Genomic DNA, 17841 nt, shown 5'->3' with positions numbered 1-17841 from the left:
AACTTATCGACAAGCAACCAACATGTACTCGTATCCTCCTGGCGAAGCTTTATGCAATTTTCCCACCATATCGAGTCCCCATTGGGCAAACGGCCAAGACAATGGTATTGGCATCAGCTCTGGCGCCGGAGAGTGGGGTTTTGCGGCAAATCTTTGGCACGCATCGCAGGTTCGTACGATCTCTTTTGCGTCCTCAATCGTTGACAACCAGTAAAATCCAGCCCGAAACACCTTAGCTGCGATAGCTCGACTGCTTGCGTGGTGACCGCATATTCCTTCGTGTACGTCCTTTAGGATTTTCCTTCCTTCTTCGGGTGTAACGCATCTTTGCAACACGCCCGAAATACTTCGCTTGTATAGTTCCCCTTTGACCACCGTGAAGGCTTTGGATCGTCGAATAACTCGCCTTGCTTCAACTGGATCTTCGGGTATTTCTTTCCTTAGGATATACGATATGTACGCTTGCATCCCATGGAACTTCTACCATCATCACCAGCTCTTGGTCCTCTTCTTCGTCTGGAACTTCTTTGAGAGGCGCCGACATTTTCTCCTCCCTCGTTTTCTTCTGCGCCTTCTTTGGCTTTGTGGATCTCTCAGCTATTTCTTCCCAAAACACTCCTGGTGGTATTGCAAGGCACTGCGACCCGATGTTTGCAAGAACATCGGCTTCGTCGTTGCTTAGCCTGCTGATGTGATTTACTTCGCATCCATCAAACAGCTTCTCGAGTTCATTGTATACCTCCTTGTATGCCACCATACTGTCGTTAACTGCGTCACATTGGTTCATAACCTGCTGAGCTACCAATTGTGAGTCGCCAAAGATCTTTAGTCGAGTTGCGCCGCAAGCTTTCGCCATCTTCATCCCGTGTATAAGGGCTTCATATTCTGCTTCATTGTTAGATGCGTTTGGGAACGTCATCCGTAGGACGTACTTTAATTTGTCGCCTTCAGGTGATATAAGTATCACCCCTGCACCAGCTCCTTCTACTCTCTTGGATCCATCGAAGTTCATGGTCCAGGTTCTCGATAAATCTGGGGGTCCTGTATTTTGTAGTTCCATCCACTCTGCAACGAAATCTGGCAAAATTTGCGACTTGATTGCTTTTCTTTTTTGATACGTGATGTCCCGAGGAGAGATTTCTATTCCCCAAAGGGAGACACGTCCTGTGGCTTCTGGATTGTTCAGTATATGCGATAGAGGTGCTTCATTGACCACTATGATCGGGTGTGCCAAAAAATAGTGGCGCAATTTTCTTGCTGCCGTGAATACTCTATATGCTAATTTCTGGTACTGCGGGTACCGCTGTTTTGAAGGAGATAAGACTTCACTAATAAAATATACTGGCCTTTGCACTCCATGAAGTTTTCCTTCTTCTTCTCTTTCAACGACTAGCACCGTGCTAACCACCTGGGGTGTGGCTGCGATGTATAGCAGGAGAGGTTCCTTCTCTTTCGGCGCCACCAGGATGGGTGGTGTCAAAATTGTACGCTTCAAATCCTCGAAGGCTCTATCAGCCTCTTCGTTCCACTGGAATTTCTCCCCTTGCTTGATTAGAGCATAGAACGGTAATGCTTTTTCTCCTAGCCTGGCGACAAATCTGCTTAGAGCTGCGACTCGCCCCGTTAACTGTTGTATTTCTTTCAACTTTGTTGGCTTCCTCATTGTTACGATAGCTTGTATTTTATTGGGATTTGCTTCAATCCCTCTTGCTGAAACTAGAAATCCAAGAAGTTCTCCTGCTGGGACGCTGAAGGAACACTTCGTTGGGTTCAATTTGAGGCAGAATTTATCGAGGTTGTCGAAAGTTTCCTTCAAATCCTCGATTAGCGTTGTCCCCTTCTTTGATGTTATGACGACATCATCGATGTACACTTGTACGTTTTTCCCAATCTGTGTCGCCAAGCACTTCTGCATCATCCTCTGGTAAGTTGCTCCCGCGTTTTTCAGACCAAAGGGCATTATTCTATAGCAAAACACGCCGTAAGGTGTGATGAACGCTGTTTTGACTTCATCTTCTTCTTTCAATCTGATCTGGTTATAACCAGAATATGCGTCCAAGAAGGAAAGACGTTCACATCCTACCGTGGAGTCGATAATTTGGTCGATCCTCGGGAGGGGAAAGTGATCCTTTGGACAATGTTTGTTGAGACACGTAAAGTCGACGCACATGCGAAGGACTTTAGTGTTTTTCTTCGGCACCAACACTCGGGTTTGCTACCCATGTGGCCTCTGTATGCAGCTCTTTTATAAAACCAGCTTCTCGTAGTCGATCTATTTCTGACAGCATAGCTTTGCGGTTTGGCTCCGAAAAACGCCGCAAAGGTTGTTTGATTGGTCTCGCTAGTGGATCCAAATTTAGGTGGTGCTCGGCAAGTTCCCTGGGTACTCCTGGCATGTCAGCTGGACACCATGCGAAGATTTTCCAGTTCTCACGGAGGAACTCGACGAGCGCGCTTTCCTATGTGAGGTCCATGTCGTTTGCGATGGATGTCGTCTTTTTCGGGTCTGTCGGGTGAATCTGCACCTCCTTAGAATTTTTCTCAGTGTTGAAGGTCGATTCTTTATTTGGCCTTCCAACATCTGGTAGCACGTCGTAGTCAGTCGTGAGTCTTGACGCCATATACTCTGCTTGCATCCCGAAAGTTTCTGACAGTCGATGAAAATCCTTATCACACTTATCGGCTAGTGCAAAGCTTCCTTTGACTGTGATTGGTCCCTTAGGTCCAGGCATTCTCCACAACAGGTACGTATAATGTGGTACCGCCATAAACCTAGCGTATGCTGGTCGTCCCAACAAAGCGTGATACTGTGATGGGAAATCTACGACTTCAAACTCCAGCCTCTCGATTCTGTAGTTTTCTCGGGTCCCAAACTGAACATCGAGATTAATCTTCCCCAACGGGTAACTTGGCTTCTCTGGTGTGATACCGTGGAACCTCGTGTCTGTTGTTTCAGGTTTGCTAAGGATATGTTCATCTTCCTTAATGTATCTGCATACATAAGGTTTAAACTACTGCCACCGTCTATGAACACTCGAGATACGTCAAATCCTGCAATTACTGCTGGTAAGATGAGTGCTGATTGCCCTGGTCAAGGAACTTGCTGTGGATGATCCGCGATTGTGAAGCCAATATCTTGTCCTGACCAATTAAGATACTCGATCGTTGGTGGAGGCATCTTCTCCGCCATGAACACCTGTCGCGAGATTACTTTCCGAGCTCTATTGGATGGCCTACCTTTCGAATCATCGAGACCGCTCCATTGGAATTTGGATCTACATAAGGCGGTGGTGCAGGTGCTGCCACAATTCCGAGCCGGTGTCGATTATCGTCCGTAATTGCGGGAGGGGGTGGTAGGTGAATCTCACTCCTGGGTTCTCGAGGATTTCTATGTGCTGCCTGAGCATTGGCATGCCCTGCCCACCTTAGCATTGCCTGGTGACATAGGCATCCCAAATGGGCCTGCCGAAGATAGTACCCGGGGTTTACTGAAGGCCCATTACCCGAAGAATAAGAAGATTCGGAAGCCCAAGATATTATTAAGGAAAGCTAGAGTTGTAATAGAAAGTCTTATTTGTAATCTTACGGGATGAGTTAGAAACCTTCCCGGACTTTGTAACTTGTACAGCACGAATCCCTCGGCTCCGCCTCCTATATAAGGGGGAGTCGAGGGACGCAGAAATCATCGAATCATTGTTTACAAACCCTAGTTTCATAATCGTCGAGTACTTTTCGGCTGAAACCTTCGAGATCTACTTGCCCTCTACTTCCAACTAAACCCTAGTCTACAATCCATAGGCATTGACAAGTTGATACCTTGTCAATTGGCGCCGTCTCGTGGGAACTAGAGGCGTCAAGGATCCGATCTCGATGGCACGTTCAAGATCTTCGACATCATCAACCGCAAGCAACGCAATGGATCGAGGTAAACAGATCGCTGCCGGTCCCGTCGATTTTGTTCCTCACCCACCCTCCCGTTTGGATGCATATGCGTATCTGGCGGAGCCTATGGAGATGACGTTCGGAAGGTTTCGCTTTCGCGTCGAGAAGGAAGGATCGTATCGTGTCGAAATTCCGATTTCGTCGGGATCGTCGGCGGTCGATTCCGATTTTTCAAGCTATACATCGTCAACCGAATCAGGAGAAGAAGAAACTTCGTCGTCACGCTACATCAGCACCAGGGCAAGAGAGAAACTCGCCAAGATCTTCAGCGACATGTCGTTTGAGTCATCTGCGGACTCATATATAAGCGATGGCTCAAGCAGTGTCGACAGTTACGACTTCATCGACAAATCTACTACAATGGGCAAGGTCTTCACCAATCTCAACGATGGTGTCACCAAACCCAACATAGATCTGAATACAAAATATCATCAGATTTATGTCATTGGAGAGCCAAGCAATGACCAAGAGGAAACATCCGAGGCTTTCGACGATCTGGGAAATCCATACGTCGATCCCTCCGATCTGCGACGAGGCTTGGGCAATAAATACGTCGGGCCACAGCCGCGACACAGAGTTCGACTCCCGCAAAGCAGCATGGGATAGAGCCGCGAGAGCTATGGACGGCTCAGAACCAATGGCTACCACAGCCACGCCAGAGGAATTACAAGCATATCAATATAGGCTCGCACGAGCTGCAAGAGAATTGGAAAAACAGACAGCTGAGTTAAACAGAAGAAAGGAGGCAGCTTCTGCATCCAGCAGGAGAAGGGCAGAGCTGAGTCGACAATCTAGAACTTCGGGTGATAGCCACAGGGAGGCTCGGAACAGAGCAAGATCAAGGTTACAACACATACCTGAAGCATAAAGAGAGCACCTGGTCCAAAACCTCGACATGTCCTTTATGTCGATAGACACAAGAGGAAACATCATCCCTAAGACACCAGAGGCTGGGTATATGGCGACACATGCTTTTATCCTCGCATCTAAACCACCTCCAGGAGATCCAAGGGAAACACTGTACAACATGGCGATAGCAGGAGTTGGAGCCATGGGGACGGCGTTTGTATCAACACCTCCCGAAGGAACAGCAAGGCAAAATAGTCCACGACCTGCGGCAGCAGCAGCAGCAGCTCCTGAAGGACCAAGTGGAGCAAGAGATACGGCAGCACAAGCAAGGGTCGACAGAGCGCGACAAAGCAGAAGAGAACATCGGCAGTCCCCAGAGTTAAACGACGAGGATATGTGTGGCTTGCCGTGCTTCACGAGGAGAGTGCGGAAAACTCGAGTACCTTCGGGATTCAAGTTGCCTGATAATTTCAAAAAATTCGACGGCCTTCAAGATCCAGAAGATTGGCTAGTTGATTATCTCGAGACGGTGAAACTCACAGGAGGAACCAGAGCAACAGCTATGCAAAGCATCCAGGTGCATTTGAGTGGAGCCGCACGGTCTTGGATAAAGAAACTCCCTCCAGGATCTATCGACAGTTGGGAAAGCTTCGAGGACGTGTTCGTCAAGAACTTCAGGTCCACGTGCAAAAAACCTGCGTCGTTAGAGGAGTTGAGAGCATGTCGACAAAAGCCAGACGAGCCAATGAGAAAATATATCCAAAGGTGGAACATCATCAAAAACTCGGCAGAAAATATATCTGACGAGAGAGCGATAGATGCGTTTGTCGCAGGAATCAGGCGTGGAGATTTTGTCGAGGACTTGGGAAGGACCAACCCAAAGACAAGATCCGCGTTAATGGAAATAGCAAACAGATGGGCAGATGGAGAAGATGCTGTCCACAACAAACGGCACAGGTCGCCAGAGGAGGACCGTGGTCGAAATTATCAACCGAGGCGACGATTTCCTCGGCAGTACCCGAACTATGATGCTCCAGGACAAATTTCGGCAGGCTTTCGGGCAAACACAGGAGGAAACAACAGAGATGATTATCAGAGAAGCAATGAGCAGCGAGGCGATAATAGAGACGATTCTCGAAACAACAGGCAAAATAGCGGGCCTAGGTTCCCGAGGCCTTTCGTGTCTCCCGAAGAGATGATGAATGGGCCGTGTCAGATGCACTTTTTCCTCGACAGAGAACGGAAAAAGACAGTCAGGACATCTGCGTAAAGATTGTCGCAATTTCCAGGCAATGTTAAGGTGGGCAGAGCATGCTAACGCTCGGGCAGCACAGAGAAATCCTCGAGAACCCAGGAGCGAGATTCACTTGCCACCTCCTCCCGCGATTACAGAAGACAATCGACATCAGCTCAGAATAGCGGCAGCACCTCCACCACCACCTTACGTTGATCCTAACTCCAACGGAGCGGTGTCGATGATTCAGAAGGGAAGGCCATCCAATAGAGCTCAGAAAGTAATCTCGCGACAGGTGTTCATGGCAGAAAAAATGCCTCCACCAACAGTCGAGTATCTTAATTGGTCAGGGCAAGATATTGGCTTCACCATAGCAGATCATCCGCAGCAAGTTCCTCGACCAGGGCAGTCAGCACTTATCCTACCAGCAGTCATTGCGGGATTTGATGTCTCTCGAGTGTTCATAGATGGCGGCAGCAGCTTAAACCTTATGTATGCAGATACATTGAGGAAGATGAACATATCCCTAGCAAACTTGAAGCCAACAGACACGAGGTTCCATGGTATCACACCGGAGAAACCAAGTTATCCATTGGGGAAGATCAATCTCGACGTTCGGCTTTGGAACCCGAGAGAATTATAGAATCGAGAAGCTGGAGTTTGAAGTTGTGGATTTTCCGTCGCAGTATCACGCTCTGTTGGGACGACCAGCATATGCTAGATTTATGGCGGTACCACATTATACATACCTGTTGTGGAGGATGCCTGGACCTAAGGGACCAATCACAGTCAAAGGAAGCTTCGCCTTAGCCGATAAGTGCGATAAGGATTTTCATCGGATATCAGAAACTTTCGGGATGCAAGCTGAGTATTTGGCGTCAAGGAGTATGACTGACTACGACGTGCTGCCAGACGTTGGAAGGCCAAATAAAGAATCAACTTTCAATACCGAGAAAAATTCTAAGGAGGTGAAGATTCACCCGACAGACTCGAAAAAGACGACGTCCATTGCAAAAGACATGGACCTCGCATAGGAAAGAGCGCTCATCGAGTTCCTCCGTGAGCACTGGAAAATCTTCGCATGGTGTCCAGCTGACATGCCAGGAGTACCCATGGAACTTTCCGAGCACCACCTAAACTTGGATCCACTAGCGAGACCAATCAAACAACCTTTGCGGCGTTTTTCGGAACCAAACTGCAAGGCTATGCTGTCAGAAATCGATCGACTACGAGAAGCTGGTTTTATCAAGGAGTTGCACACGAAGCCACATGGGTAGCAAATCCTGTGTTGGTGCCGAAGAAAAACACTAAGGTCCTTCGCATGTGCGTCGACTTTACGTGTCTCAATAAACATTGTCCAAAGGATCACTTTCCCCTCCCGAGGATCGATCAAATTATCGACTCCACGGCTGGATGTGAACGTCTTTCCTTCCTGGACGCATATTCTGGTTATAACCAGATCAGATTGAAAGAAGAAGATGAAGTAAAGACAGCGTTCATCACACCTTATGGCGTGTTTTGCTACAGAACAATGCCCTTTGGTCTGAAAAACGCGGGAGCAACATATCAGAGGATGATGCAGAAGTGTTTGGCGACACAGATTGGGAAAAACGTGCAAGTATACATCGACGATGTCGTCATAACGTCAAAAAAGGGGGCAACGCTGATCGAGGATCTCAAGGAAACCTTTGACAACCTCGACAAATTCTGCCTCAAGCTGAACCCGACGAAGTGTTCTTTTGGCGTCCCAGCAGGAGAACTTCTGGGGTTTCTAGTTTCAGCAAGAGGGATTGAAGCAAATCCCGACAAAATACAAGCTATCGTAACAATGAGGAAGCCAACAAAGTTGAAAGAAATACAACAGCTAACTGGGCGAGTCGCAGCTTTGAGCAGATTCGTCGCCAGGCTGGGAGAAAAAGCGTTACCATTTTACGCTCTGATAAAGCAAGGGGAGAAATTCCAGTGGAACGAAGAGGCCGACAGAGCTTTCGAGGATCTGAAGCGCACAATCTCGACACCACCAATCTTGGTGGCGCCGAAGGAAAAGGAACCTCTCCTGCTGTACATTGCAGCCACGCCCCAAGTGGTTAGCACGGTGCTAGTTGTTGAAAGAGAAGAAGAAGGAAAACTCCATGGAGTGCAAAGGCCAGTATATTTCATCAGTGAAGTTTTATCGCCTTCCAAACAGCGGTACCCGCAGTACCGTAAACTAGCATATGGAGTAATTGCAACGGCAAGGAAGTTGCGCCACTATTTTTCGGCACACCCGATAATAGTAGTCAACGAAGCACCTCTTTCAAATATACTGAACAATCCGGAAGCTATAGGCGTGTCTCCCTTTGGGGAATAGAACTTTCCCTCGGGACATCACGTATGAAAAAAGAAAGGCAATCAAGTCGCAAGTTCTCGCCGCATTTCATTGCAGAGTGGATGGAGCTGCAAAACACGGGACCCCCGGATTTGTCGAGAACTTGGACCATGAACTTCGATGGGTCCAAGAGAGTAGAAGGAGCTGGCGCAGAGTGGTACTTATATCACCTGAAGGCGACAAGTTAAAATACGTCCTTCGGATGACGTTCCCTAACGCATCCAACAATGAAGCAGAATATGAAGCCCTCATACACGGGATGAAGATGGCGAAAGCTTGCGGTGCAACTCGACTAAAAATCTTTGGCGACTCACAATTGGTGGCTCAGCAAGTTATGAACCAATGTGACGCAGTCAATGATAGCATGATGGCATACAAGGAGGTGTACAATGAGCTCGAGAAGCTGTTTGATGGGTGCGAGGTAAATCACATCAGTAGATTGAGCAATGATGAAGCCGACGTTCTCGCAAACATCGGGTCGCAATGCCTCCCAATCCCGCCAGGAGTATTTTGGGAAGAAATAGCGGAGAGATCCACGAAGCCGAAAAAGGTGCAGAAAAAGCAAAGGAAGAAAAAACTTCGGCGCCCTCAAAGAAACCACGGAGGATGAAGAGGACCAAGAACTTGTGATGATGGTAGAAGTTCCTTGGATGCAAGCGTATATATCATATATCCTCAGGAAAGAAATACCCGACGATCCAGTTGAGGCCAGGCGAATTATTCGACGATCCAAAGCTTTCACAGTGATCAAGGGGGAGTTATACAAGCGAAGTATTTCAGGCGTCCTGCAAAGGTGTGTCACACCCGAGGAAGGAAGAACAATTCCGAAGGATGTACACGAAGGAATATGTGGCCACCACGCAAGTAGTCGAGCTATTGCAGCCAAGGTTTTTCGGGCAGGATTCTATTGGTTGACAGCAATCGAGGATGCCAAGGAAATAGTACGAACCTGCGACGCGTGTCAAAGATTTGCCGCAAAACCTCACTCTCCAGCGGCAGAATTAACACCAATACCATTGTCGTGGCCCTTTGCCCAATGGGGACTTGATATGGTGGGCAAGTTGCACAAAGCTTCGCCAGGAGGATATGAGTACCTGCTGGTCGCTGTCGACAAATTCACCAAGTGGGTAGAAGCGAAGCCAATAAATTCACCAGATGCAGCGTCAGCAATAAAGTTCGTGAAAGGCCTCGTTTTTCGGTTTGGAGTGCCTCATAGCATTGTTACAGATAATGGTTCAAACTTTACGTCCAAGGAATTCAAGGAATACTGCGCAGAAGTAGGCATTAAATTGCACTTTGCGTCAGTTGGGCACCCACAAACCAATGGCCAAGTCGAGAAAGCCAATGGAATCATCTGCAACGGCCTCAAAAAGCGCCTGCTAGGACCGCTTGAAAAAGCTCGACATACTTGGCCAGAGGAATTGCCAAGTGTTTTGTGGAGCATCCGAACAACACCAAATACGGCGACACAAGAAACTCCGTTTTTTCTCGTCCACGGAGCCGAAGCAGTATTACCAATTGAAATAGAGCATGATTCTCCAAGAGTAACAGAGTATGACGAAGAAACATCACAAAAAGCTCGGGAGGATGATATGGACGCACTCGACGAAGCTCGAGATGAAGTACTTTCACGAGTCACCAAATACCAGCAAGACCTCAAAAACTACCACAGTCGACGGTTAAGGCCAAGATCTTTTCAGGTCGGGGATTTGGTCTTGCGGTTAAATCAAAAAAGTACTGAGAAGCTCGAATCACCATGGTTGGGGCCTTACGTTGTCACGGAAGTCATCGACGGAGGAGCATACATGATCAAGGACAAGAAGACAGGGGCTCCCGAGAAAAACCCCTGGAACGTGGCGCAGCTCAGGCGGTTCTACGCCTAGAGTTGAAATATAGTCCTCCTCTGTAAAAATACAATGTACTGAAACGCCCGCGAGTTTTCAGACGCACTCTTTTCCTTTTCGGGGCACCGAGTGGGGCCGGAAAGGTTTTTAATGAGGCGGGCTCGCGGTGCTGCAATATAATAAAGATAGTGGAGATATACTTCTTATTCTTCGACACGCTCGGGGGCTCAACGCCTTCAAGTCTCAAAATACGTACAATATAGACAAACTAGACTTACCGAAATATTTCGCCTTGGTACACTAATACCTCGCCAAATATAAACATCGGAAGCTAACAATTATAAATATAGTGTACGCGTCAAAATCTTATTGCTTTGGTCCAAGAACCTCGCAACAAAAAATATAGAACTTCGACACTAAGATACTCGGGGGCTTGCAACCCATCAATGGGAAAAAATAAAGACATTTTCTTACGACAAGAGGAAAAATCTTCGAGACAGCAAAAGCAGTACAAACTCTAGCCAGAGGCTCGGGGGCTCCAACAATATAGAGCACTTTACAATATACAATAAATTTCTTTGGAAATAAAAAAGAAATCAAAAAAGATACAGACACAATGTTTTGCAATATAGTACAACTCAGTCAAAGCCTAAAATACTATCTATGGACAAGCCTCTGGTTGTCTTGTGTTCAGCATAGGACCCCTTGACGAAGAATTCTGAGTCCATCCGAAGAAGCTCATCTATCATCGACTCGGCCACAGGAGTTACCATCTCATTGATTGTGTCAATATCATTTTTTCGCCGCGATTTCTTGGCCAGGCAATCATCAACAATCTTCGTCAGGTCTAACTTTGGATGGCAAATATTTATCATAATCATGGCGAACCTTGCTCCAGCAGTCAATTGAGCTCGCACAAAATTATGAATGCGGGGAGCATCTCTGAATATCTCCAGCAATTCAGGAAGAGTTTTGGGAACCTCATTTCGAGGAAACAAAGTCTTGTAAACAAGGGTTAACGTTGTCGTGCAAAAACTGAGAAATTCGCGCACCTGGCAAGCACGATCTTGGAACCTGACAATTTGTTGGGTCCGTTCAGGAGTGGCCCGGAACGTACACCCATGGTTAAGGGAAAGATTGACGAGAAGATTCGTTCTCTCGTTCACTCTTTGGTCTTCGGCGGCAGCATCAAGAACTGAGCCTATTAAGCGACAAGGCAAGAAATTTAAGGGGAGGCACAGTAAAGCAAAAAAGAGGCAGTACGAGGTTGGAAAACATACCTAACATATCTGTGCTAGCTTTAGACATCAGCTCAAGCATGCTATTTTCTCGAGCAGCGGCTGCCTTAGCTTCCAGCACAGCAGCATCCTTGGCAGCCATAGCTTCTTTGGCTTGTTGGAGAGCAAGTTTCTCTTTTTCAGATGCTTTACGAGATTGTTCCATCATTGCCAGAGTTTGTTTCTTCATGGATTGAAGTTGTTGTCGAAGTTCTTGCAAATCTTCCGACAAATGTTTGCTTGAAGAACCTTCGAGGGGACTATCATCGACTAGCATTTTCTTCGAGAAGGAAGAAGCAGGTGAAGCATCGGCAGAGCAAGGGTTGGTTGAATAGTTATCAAATATTAACTGGAAAAGAAAGTCCCAGGATCAATGATAGTGCCAAGAGGAATTTCATTGATTTCTGGAAAGTTTACATGGACATTACAAAGAAAGTTCTCCAAAGGGACTAACAGGATAATTGTCGCCAAAGCTAAAATGGCGACAACAGCAAAAGAAATAGAGAAAGCAAAGGAAAGAAAAAGAAAAGGCATTCAACTAGACCTCCGGCCTTGATGAGCTAGGAGTTGCAGATGGCTTGATCCCGAGATAGGCCAGGATTTTCTTCGTGTTGGGCTTGGCTGCCTTGATCAACGACCGCCATTTTGTTTGCTCTATCTGCTCGGTGTCGCCAACCTTCATCCAGTCAACAGTTTGTTGGCTATCAGCGACCAAGGCAACAGTGTTTGATACGTCTCCGACGTATCGATAATTTCTTGTGTTCCATGCCACATTATTGATGTTATCTACATGTTTTATGCACACTTTATGTCATATTCGTGCATTTTCTGGAACTAACCTATTAACAAGATGCCGAAGTGCCGCTTGTCATGTTCTGCTGTTTTTGGTTTCGGAAATCCTAGTAAAGAAATATTCTCGGAATTGGACGAAATCAACGCCCAGGGTTCTATTTTGCCACGAAGCTTCCAGAAGACCGAATAGGAGACGAAGTGGGGCCACGAGGTGGCCACACCCTAGGGCGGCGCAGCCCAAGCCCTGGCCGCGCCGACCTGTAGTGTGGGGCCCTCGTGTGGCCCCCGACCTCGCCCTTCCGCCTACTTAAAGCCTCCGTCGCGAAACCCCCAGCATCGAGAGCCACGATACGGAAAACCTTCCGGAGACGCCGCCGCCGCCAATCCCATCTCGGGGGATTCGGGAGATCGCCTCCGGCACCCCTGCCGGAGAGGGGAATCATCTCCCGGAGGACTCTACGCCGCCATGGTCGCCTCCGGAGTGATGTGTGAGTAGTCTACCCCCGGACTATGGGTCCATAGCGAGTAGCTAGATGGTTGTCTTCTCCCCATTGTGCTTAATTGTCGGGTCTTGTGAGCTGCCTAACATGATCAAGATCATCTATCTGTAATTCTATATGTTGCGTTTGTTGGGATCCGATGAAAAGAGAATACTATGTTATGTTGATTATCAATTCATGTCTATGTGTTGTTTATGATCTTGCATGCTCTCCGTTACTAGTAGATGCTCTGGCCAAGTAGATGCTTGTAACTCCAAGAGGGAGTATTTATGCTCGATAGTGGGTTCATGTCTCCGTGAATGCGGGGAAGTGACAGAAATCTCTAAGATTATGGATGTGATGTTGCCACTAGGGATAAAACATTGGTGCTATGTTCGAGGATGTAGTTACTGATTACATTACGCGCAATACTTAATGCAATTGTCTGTTGTTAGCAACTTAATACTGGAGGGGTTCGGATGATAACTCGAAGGTGGACTTTTTAGGCATAGATGCATGCTCGGATAGCGGTCTATGTACTTTGTCGTAATGCCCAATTAAATCTCACAATACTCATCATAATATGTATGTGCATGGTCATGCCCTCTTTATTTGTCAATTGCCCAACCGTAATTTGTTCACCCAACATGCTCGTTTATCTTATGGGAGAGACACCTCTAGTGAACTGTGGACCCCGGTCCAATTCTCTATACTTGAAATACAATCTACTCGCAATATTGTTCTACTGTTTTCACGCAAACAATCATCATCCACACTATACATCTAATCCTTTGTTACAGCAAGCCGGTGAGATTGACAACCTCGCTGTTTCGTTGGGGCAAAGTACTTGGTTTGTGTTGTGCGGGTTCCACGTTGGCACCGGAATCCCCGGTGTTGCGCCGCACTACATCTCGCCGCCATCAACCTTCAACGTGCTTCTTGGCTCCTACTGGTTCGATTAAACCTTGGTTTCATACTGAGGGAAAACTTGCCGCTGTACGCATCACACCTTCCTCTTGGGGTTCCCAATGGACGCGTGCTGTACGCGTATCAAGCACTTTTTCTGGCGTCGTTGCCGGGGATCTGAAGAAAAATTACATCACAAAGATCTCTGACTCCCACGTCAACTACACGCCAGCAGCACTTTTTCTGGCGCCGTTGCCGGGGAGATCAAGACACGCTGCAAGGGGAGTCTCCACATCCCAATCTCTTTACTTTGTTTTTGTCTTGCTTAGTTTTATTTACTACTTTGTTTGCTGTACTATATCAAAATACAAAAAAAATAGTTGCTAGTTTTACTTTATTTGCTATCTCGTTTGCTATATCAAAAACACACAAAAATTAGTTACTTGCATTTACTTTATCTAGTTTGCTTTATTTACTGTTGCTAAAATGGGTACTCCTGAAAATATTAAGTTGTGTGACTTCACAACCACAAATAATAATGATTTCTTATGCACACCTATTGCTCCACCTGCTACTACAGCAGAATTCTTTGAAATTAAACCTGCTTTACTGAATCTTGTTATGCGAGAGCAATTTTCTGGTATTAGTTCTGATGATGCTGCTGCCCATCTTAATAATTTTGTTGAACTATGTGAAATACAAAAGTATAAAGATGTAGATGGTGACATTATAAAATTAAAATTGTTCCCTTTCTCATTAAGAGGAAGAGCTAAAGATTGGTTGCTATCTCCGCCTAAGAATAGTATTGATTCCTGGACTAAATGCAAGGATGCTTTTATTGGTAGATATTATCCCCCTGCTAAAATTATATCTTTGAGGAGTAGCATAATGAATTTTAAACAATTAGATACTGAACATGTTGCACAAGCATGGGAAAGAATGAAATCTTTGGTTAAAAATTGCCCAACACATGGATCGACTACTTGGATGATCATCCAAACCTTCTATGCAGGACTAAATTTTTCTTCGCGGAATTTATTGGATTCAGCTGCTGGAGGTACCTTTATGTCCATCACTCTTGGTGAAGCAACAAAGCTTCTTGATAATATGATGATCAATTACTCCGAATGGCACACGGAAAGAGCTCCACAAGGTAAGAAGGTAAATTCGTCGAAGAAACCTCTTCCTTGAGTGATAAGATTGATGCTATTATGTCTATGCTTGTGAATGGTAGGACTAATGTTGATCTTAATAATGTTCCGTTAGCTTCGTTGGCTGCTCAAAAAGATTATGTTGATGTGAATTTCATTAAGAATAACAATTACAATAACTCTATGCCATATCCTGCTAATGGTAACTCTTATGGTAGATACGCTTCTCCTAATGAGGAAAAGATGTTAGAAATTGAAAGATCCACCAAGAGCTTTATGCAATCACAATATGAGCAAAATAAATTGTTTACTAAAACTATAAATGAACAATCTACCTTGTTGAAGAATATAGGAAATCAACTTGAAAATCTGAATATGGAAATCTCTGGGTTGCAAACTAAACTTGCGAATGCTGAAAACCGAATCTCATATATGTCTGCATCACAATCTTCTTTAATTAATAAAATGGCTGCTAAACCTGAGGATATAGATAATAAAATTACTACTACAGCAAATTGATACGTCTCCGACGTATCGATAATTTCTTATGTTCCATGCCACATTATTGATGATTTCTACATGTTATATGCACATTTTATGTCATATTTATGCATTTTCTGGAACTAACCTATTAACAAGATGCCGAAGTGCCAGTTCCTGTTTTCTGCTGTTTTTGGTTTCAGAAATCCTAGTAACGAAATATTCTCGGAATCGGACGAAATCAACGCCCAGGTTCCTATTTTGCCGGAAGCATCCGGAACACACGAGAACCGCCGGAGAGGGGGCACAGGGCCACCAAACCCTAGGCCGGCGCGGCCAGGGGGGGCCCGCGCCCCCTATAGTGTGGGCCCCCGAAGTCCACCGACCTTGCCCTTCCGCCTATTTACAGCCTCCGTCGCGAAAACCCTGATACGTTCGACGAAACCAGAGAAAAACCTTCCAGAGCCGCCGCCATCGCGAAGCCAAGATCTGGGGGACAGGAGTCTCCGTTCCGGCACGCCGCCGGGACGGGGAAGTGCCCCCGGAAGGCTCCTCCATCGACACCACCGCCATCTTCATCAACGCTGTTGTCTCCCATGAGGAGGGAGTAGTTCTCCATCGAGGCTCGGGGCTGTACCGGTAGCTATGTGGTTCATCTCTCTCCTATGTACTTCAATACAATAATCTCATGAGCTGCCTTACATGATTGAGATTCATATGATGATGCTTGTAATCTAGATGTCGTTATGCTAGTCAAGTGAATTTTACTTATGTGATCTCCGGAGACTCCTTGTCCCACGTGTGTAAAGGTGACGAGTGTGTGCACCGTGTGGGTCTCTTAGGCTATATTTCACAGAATACTTATTCACTGTTATGAATGGCATAGTGAAGTGCTTATTTATATCTCTTTATGATTGCAATGTGTTTTGTATCACAATTTATCTATGTGCTACTCTAGTGATGTTATTAAAGTAGTTTATTCCTCCTGCACGGTGTAATGGTGACAGTGTGTGCATCCGTGTTAGTACTTGGCGTATGCTATGATTATGATCTCTTGTAGATTATGAAGTTAACTATTGCTATGATGGTATTGATGTGATCTATTCCTCCTACATAGTGTGAAGGTGACACTGGTGCATGCTATGTTAGTACTTGGTTTAGTCGTGTTGATCTTTCATGCACTCTAAGGTTATTTAAATATGAACATTGAATTGTGGAGCTTGTTAACTCCGGCATTGAGGGTTCGTGTAATCCTACGCAATGGTGTTCATTATCCAACAAGAGTGTAGAGTATGCATTTATCTATTCTGTTATGTGATCAATGTTGAGAGTGTCCACTAGTGAAAGTATGATCCCTAGGCCTTGTTCCTAAATACTGCTATCGCTGCTTGTTTACTGTTTTACTGTGTTACTACTGCTGCGTTACTACTACTTGTTTACTGTCCTGGGCAAAGCACTTTTCTGGTGCCGTTGCTACTGCTCATACTTATTTATACCACCTGTATTTCACTATCTCTTCGCCGAACTAGTGCACCTATTAGGTGTGTTGGGGACACAAGAGACTTCTTGCTTTGTGGTTGCAGGGTTGCATGAGAGGGATATCTTTGACCTCTTCCTCCCTGAGTTCGATAAACCTTGGGTGATCCACTTAAGGGAAAACTTGCTGCTGTTCTACAAACCTCTGCTCTTGGAGGCCCAACACTGTCTACAGGAAAAGGAGGGGGGCGTAGACATCACAAATGCCATCCAAGTTAGAATTAATGAGAATATAAGATTAATGGCTGAATTGCGTGCTAGGTGGGATAGAGAAGAAAATGAAAAACTAGCTAAAGAAGATAATATAGCTAAAGTTTGGACTATTACCACGACTAGTAATGCTAATGCTACACATGTTGCTGCACCTCCTACTATTAATAATAAAAGAATTGGTGTTAGCAATGTTTCCACTTCTAATGCAAAGCGCGAGAACTGCCTAAACTGCTAAAGCTGCTTGAAACCGCTCGTGATAAAACTGCTGAAATTTTTTCCAACATTGGGGATGATGATCCCATTGCTTTAGATTATAATGGTTTAAATTTTGATGATTGCCACATCTCTGAAGTTATAAAGTTCTTACAAAAACTTGCTAAAAGTCCTAATGTTAGTGCTATAAATTTGGCTTTCACGCAACATATTACAAATGCTCTCATAAAAGCTAGAGAAGAGAAACTAGAGCGCGAAGCCTCTATTCCTAGAAAGCTAGAGGATGGTTGGGAGCCCATCATTAAGATGAAGGTTAAAGATTTTGATTGCAATGCTTTATGTGATCTTGGTGCAAGTATTTCCGTTATGCCTAAGAAAATCTATAATATGCTTGACTTGCCACCATTGAAAAATTGTTATTTGGATGTTAATCTCGTTGATAATGCTAAAAAGAAACCTTTGGGGAGAGTTGATAATGTTCATATTATGGTTAACAATAACCTTGTCCCCGTTGATTTTGTTGTCTTGGATATTGAATGCAATGCATCTTGTCCCAT

This window comes from Lolium rigidum, chromosome 7 (assembly GCF_022539505.1).
Source record: "Lolium rigidum isolate FL_2022 chromosome 7, APGP_CSIRO_Lrig_0.1, whole genome shotgun sequence".
Classification (NCBI taxonomy): Eukaryota; Viridiplantae; Streptophyta; class Magnoliopsida; order Poales; family Poaceae; genus Lolium; species Lolium rigidum.
The sequence above is the reverse complement of the archived record's forward strand: the minus strand, read 5'-3'. Positions refer to the sequence as shown.